The following is a 6659-nucleotide window of genomic DNA, read 5'->3' as shown; positions in this document are numbered from 1 at the left end:
TGTGATTACTGCTTTGCACACACTCTGCATTTTCTTGATGAGCTTCAAGAGGTCGTCACCTGAAATGGTTTTCACTTCATAGGTGTGTCCTGTCAGGTTAATAAGTGGGATTTATTGCCTTATAAATAGTCATGAAAATAAAGAAAACCCATTGAATTAGAAAGGTGTGTCCAAACTTTTGGTCTGTACTGTAGATGTGCCCGCAGAGCCAGGCCAGTGCAAAAGCAAACCCAGCAGCTGTATTTGGTCCCGAAACCAACAGGGGGCCCCAGAGAGCACTGGATGAGTCAAACAGGTCAGGCTCACAAACTTCACGTCTTGGTGTGAGTGATTCTTCATCAGCAGTATTTGTGCAAAACAAAACATAAACTCTTGTAACTACATTTTTACTTTGGTTCAGCTCTGCTTGCATGTTTCTGTACATATCTTCTAAAAAACACATCCAAATTACACTGAGATTCATATCACAAATTTTCCACTACCTCTCAAAGAAGGATGTGAAATGACAGAAAGGAAAGTTGATGAGTTTCATGTTGAATTTCCAGTTTAAAGCAAATTAATTTGCTCTTACTTCCTAGATCTATTTTACATATACTGTATGTCTTATATTTACATAAACCAGCAGACAATCAGACGTTAGCTCTGTAAACACATCACACAACAATTGCCATCAGTCCTCATTTATCCCAGCAAAAACCAAACCAGCCTATTAGTCCTGAAGTGCACCATCACTATCCATTTCCATTTCAGAGGAATTAATGACTCTGTGTACAAGCCCAGGAAGCACTCAGCCATTATTAGGAGCCTATTTCCTGACAATGACACAGAAATAGCCTGTTTTTATTTACTGATGAACAACTTAGACACAAGTTAGAGCTTTGAGGAGTAAATCTGTGGCAGGTTGCTGAAGGTGGAGGCATAACCTGATGCATCAGCTTGGTGTCTCTTTTAAAAGATCAGCTCTAACAGTCTGGACAGTTTTGGCCCAGACATGGTAACATGATAACAACCTGAGAAATATGACACTGAAGTTTCAGCATATTCTTTTCTATACCATTATGATGTAATTAAGGCGAATATGCATTAATGCTCCATGTCAGAGTGTTGGTGCTGGATTTCATGTTGACTTACATTTATGATAAGTAGATAGAGCTGATAGAGTATTGGTTGCATTATTCATTTGAAAGTATTTTTGTCTCCATTACAGGTTGAAGATTCTTAAAAATATTAATTTGGCCTGATTCATAAGAAAAAAATAATAATTAAAAAATGAAAATGTTCACTTTTTTTTTTTTTACTGTTTTGATTCTAATTGTTCAAAGGACAATGTGTCATTTACTGCTCCTTGCAAACATCCCCCCTTTTTACAGTTTGTCACATTACAACCACAAATGCCACTGCATTTCACTGGGATTCAATGGGATAAATCATCACAAAGTACTATATGATTGTGATGACATAGAAGAATTATGTAAAAATGTTTTACAAATAAAAAAGCGTAAAAAGTGCACAACACGCATTTAGTCCCCCAAGGCTTTGAAAGTGCATATTTACTACTCTTGCCTACTGAATACTCAGTCATATTCAACTCATAACATCTGTGAACATCAAGTCTTGCCACAGATTCTCAATTGTATTTAGGTCTGGGTTTTGACTAGGCCGTTTATCAAATAACTACACTTAGATCTAGTCCATTCTGTTATGCTCTGGCTGCATGTTCAGTCGTTGTCCTGCTAAGATGTGAACCTCCAGCCTGCAGTCTAAAGTATCTTAAAGGCTTGTCTGTTTAAATCCATCCATCCATCTTCCCATCATCTCTGACGAGCTTCCCTTTCACTGCTAAAGACATATAATAAAGGAATAAAATCAAACAAATAAAAAATATTTCTATATTGAAACCAGCATTGCTTGCACACACACTCCCTCTGCTCAGCAAACGGATGCAGCTTAAAAAGTAAGTAAATATACATGCTTCTCTCAGCACAGGTTTGCAGCATGCTTTGTTTGCTAACTTTACACAAAGGCTGTCTTTTTTAAAGAAAGTCTGGCTCTGAAGGCTTAAAATTCACCCACAGTGATAAACTTGAGAGTTTTCAGACTTAAAGAGGAAAGGATTTCCACAAGGCTATTGAGCAAAAAAAAAAAAAAAAAGCCACTTTGGAGAATATGGCTACTGCTAAATCCTAAAATCTGATCCCTGCACAGAGGTATGAAAGAAAAAAGATGGCAGTTAGTTTTTGAAGACAAAAAGTTTTATGTAGCTCAAAAGAAAAAAAAAAAAAGATGAAATAAAGTTTAATTTTGCATTCATGAGCATAAGTAGATGTTGGAAAACCGCTGTTATAACAAACCTCTGAGGATAACACAGAACAGCTATGTGGTCAACTAATTACTAATTAGTTGACTTCTGAAGGTGCTTAGTCGCATTAGATTTTATCTAGGGGTATCAGAGCAGAAGGGGCTGAATATAAATACAAGCCACAACTTTAGGACTTTGTGTTGGTCTGGAACACAAAGTCTCAATAAAATACATCGACATCTGTGGTTGGAACATAAAACACCCCATCGGGTGTGAATACTTTTGCAAGACATTCGAATAAAACATACAAGAAAAAGAAAAAAGAAACCATATCGGTACAGACATGCAATTACATTCTGAAGATGGAGAAAAAAAGGTCTGTGCACGTTGTCAGCATAGGGAAGCTCTGAATGCAGATTCACCGACTGTGTGGTAACCATCGGAGGTTCCTGTTCCTGTGACCGTTTCACCAGACAGCTGCATGGACCTGATACTGTATCAGCTCCAAGATCAATGTAATGCACAGGTCTCCATTTGACACACACACACACACACGCACCCACACACACACACTGCTGACAGCCCAGGGGATAACAAGCACCTCTTTAAATGTACGTTTCATGTTGGAGAAAATTTTGTGTTTGCAAAAAACACCAAAGAAAACAAAAAGCTTTCCTTCTGTTTACACTGAAAAAACACAAAATCTTACCAAGTGGTTTTAGTCTAGTACAAATACAGGTACACTTGAAATAAAGCAAAACTAACTTACAAGAAACTTTTCAGCAAGATACAAGAGCTTGTTTAACGTCAACAATTCCTTTGATATTACTTTTAAAAAGTACTTGTTCTGCTAACAAATTATTTCTCTCATTGACATTTTTCTTAACTTGAAACAAGCTCTCATATCTTGGGTAACAAGTTCCTTGCACGTTAGTTTTATCTCAAGTGTACTAAGATATTTTCAGTAGAAACCAGACTAAAAATACTCGATAAGCTGTGTGTTTCTGCCGTTCACTCTTCATTGTTCCTGCTTCTCCTTGCTAGCAACCATGCTACTGCAAAGGTCACTGATTGCATTGATTGAATGGAGATGACAGACAGCATCTGGCCTACCTGTGGATAGAAATCTCACGCCAAGCTCCATCACACACACACACACACACACACACACACACACACACACACACACACACACACACACACACACACACACACACACACACACACACACACACACCCCAACAGCTCAGGATTATCAGCATCCGAACTGCCGCCTCAGACCCTCATGGTGTCAGGATGAGTGACACAGAGAGCATCTGCCTTGCCTTTTGAAGGAAGAACGACGCCTTAAACCGGGAAAAGGTGGCAGAAGTCTAATAATGAGAGGCAAATAGAAGTCTCTCCTCGAAAGGCTAATCTTAACGGACAGTGGCAGGGGCGAGTGTTGAATAAGAGGGGGGATTATGAAGATGCTTCAGCAGCAGAGAGAGAGGGAGAGAGAAGGGGGGGGAAACTATTGCACGCACAAATAAACAGCCAGATTGCACCAAGAGCAGGTGGGGCGCAGTTTAATCAAGAGACGCTGGTGTGTGTGTGCGTGTGAGTTTAAGAGGGAAAAATAACTAATCCTACAACAGCTATAAATTGTCCAATTATAATGAGGACATGGTTCTTCACAAACCATCGCTCCTCTTCATCATTCGCCATTATGCACCTGTATTGCCTGAATACATCCGGGAGCCTATCTCAAACCAGCACAAAGTGGCGGCTGCTAATCCAAAAACGTAGCAGCCCCGAGCACAGGAACGGGTCCAAATATCTAAAAATAAAAAATAAAAAATGCCTTAAAGAGCAGCACTCTGCTCTAGCTGCTCTCCTATTAAACCCCCAAAATATTGCTGCTCTTTGTCCTCTACTATCAAACTCTTCGAAAACTCTCTAATATTTAGGTTTTAAGCTCACAAGCAGCCAGACGCAGAGAGGAACGTTTCTGCATTCCTACGTTGTTTTCATGTTCTTGTGAAATCTGTTTCTTCTGAACCTACTTAGGAAAGAAATAATCTTGGAAAGTTTTTACATTTTACGACAAAAAGCAAAGCTTAAAAGTTACTCACTCACAAGAAACTTTTCAGCAAACCACAGGAAGTTGTTTTAAGTCAATTATTCCTTAAATATCAATTTTTTAAAAGTACTACACTGATTATTTTATTTATAAGACTGTTTCCCAATTTTATTATTGGTTTAAAGCAATAATAACATTGCTTATTATAAGATACAAGATGCTTGTATCTTGCGAACAAGTTACTTGTATGTTAGTTTGGTATTATTTCAAATGTACTGAAATATTTGCACTGGAAACTAGACCTAAAAACATTCTGTAAGAATGTGGAAGAGACCCTGAACAATAAATTTGTTCTTCAGAGTTTTCTCTTGAAGCTTTCATGTAATTGTGGAAAGTTACAGCCTGTGGTTAAGATGACCCTCCGAACTGTTACAGCCCATTATTAAAAATAGCTTTTGCTTTAAAACAATAACAACGTATTGAGCCCATAAGTTTGGTGTCGTTTTGGTAAGCTTGAAAAAAAAAAAAAATTCCTCCGGTATTTGTTGTATCCATGTAGAAAGACCTGAGCGGCCATTGAGCTCTGCTGACGGAGGCCTTCTAAAACCGGACCGTGTTTCCTCTTAAAACAGCCAATCACAGCTCACCTCGGGGCCTTTGAAGAGAAGAGCACAAAAAATAAAAACACGTTTACGCTTTCTTTTTTTCTTCTTCTTCTTCTTCTTCTTCTTCTTCTTTTTTTTTATTTTTTATTTTTTAAAGCATTTCGGTGCTAATTTTAGCAGGAGAATTTGATTGGAAAGAATTCAGGAGGCGCTCCTCACCCACAGGAGGAGGCAAAAATAAAAACACCAGGGATTCAGATGGCGCGCGAGGGGGAAACATGTCGTCGTAGCAACGCAGTTAAAGCTGTTTACTGATTATTATGGAGGCGAAGCTATATTTAATCCAAGGTTAGGGTCAAGTTAAAGTTACTCTCAACTGGCAGTGGCATGAAGGTGATTTGATCCTTGTAACTGTTTATATCCCAGGCAAGTTGATTAAAGAGCGCCATCTGGAGGACAGATTGGAAACCTATTAACTGATTAACAGATGTGCAAGAAAAGCTCATAATTGGCATGGATTTATTAAGTGTTTGTACATGATGCATTTGAATTGTTTCTTCCTCAGAGTGGAATGAACAGCAATGATGTAAAAAATGAAATTGGGTGTTTAATTTATTGCGGTTCTATACAGTTGCACCCAAAATAATATTTTTCACAGCTGAAAAGTACGTTCTACCAACATGCTTCTTCTGACTGGAAGCAGTCTTGCTAGTGGAAACAACTTACCTTCACAGGCAAACCGTTAATCCGCCGTCATCAGTGAATAAATCGTTATCTGTCTCATAGTAAACTGTCACAACGTAGTGAGTTTTAACAAATATGTAAAAATACTTTTTTTTTCTTAAATAAAAGTTTATCCACCATCTTCAGCGGTGATTGTAACTAGCCTGAGCTTTTATGACAGAATCCTTTGTGGTGAACCAGCTGTAGCATATCAGAGAGCAAGTGAAAGGCTGTGAGCAGCTCATACACAAGGTGATTGACAGCATTAAGACCTGCCTTCTGGCTCTGATTGGTTGTTCCTGAGCAAAGGGTGAATTTCTGTAGATAGCAGGAGAAATACTGAGAGAAGCTAAAGAAGCTTGATTTTTTTCCACACATTATCTGTCTCATATTATACCGTCACCACATAGTGATAGTTTTGACAAACATGTGAAAAAAAACACATATTTATAAAAGTTACATTCTGCAGCTTTAAGGTTCAGATTGAGGCTTGGAGAAGATCATGTATATAGTCTGCTTCATCCGTCCCATAACCAGTTTGGGATTATTCTCCCGTAGGAACGCACAGTTATGTCCGACGATCTGACCCAGTCAGTCACCGTCACCGACGCAATTTCCCATCAAATGAAATGTGGCAAAGGAAATTGCCACAACAGCAAGAAGTGTTTCAAGCGGACAAGGAAACCAAACTGAATGTCATACACAGCAGAGGCAGCATCATGCTATGGGGCTGATTTGTCTGGTTTTACAAAATAGCCCATGTTTTGCGACAAGAATATCCGCGCTTCAGAGTAAAAGCTCTTTTATATTCATAAATTAAAATTACTGGAAATAATGATAAAAATGTTTAAAGGCTCAGACTCCAAAAAAAAATTCTGATTAAACTGCAATGAATTTACTGTGGAGGAAACAAATATTACTAGATACCTTATTTAGGAAGAAATTCATTAATACATGTAATGAACTGTGA

The sequence above is a fragment of the Xiphophorus maculatus genome, chromosome 5, assembly GCF_002775205.1.
Source record: "Xiphophorus maculatus strain JP 163 A chromosome 5, X_maculatus-5.0-male, whole genome shotgun sequence".
Taxonomy (NCBI): Eukaryota; Metazoa; Chordata; class Actinopteri; order Cyprinodontiformes; family Poeciliidae; genus Xiphophorus; species Xiphophorus maculatus.
The sequence above is the reverse complement of the archived record's forward strand: the minus strand, read 5'-3'. Positions refer to the sequence as shown.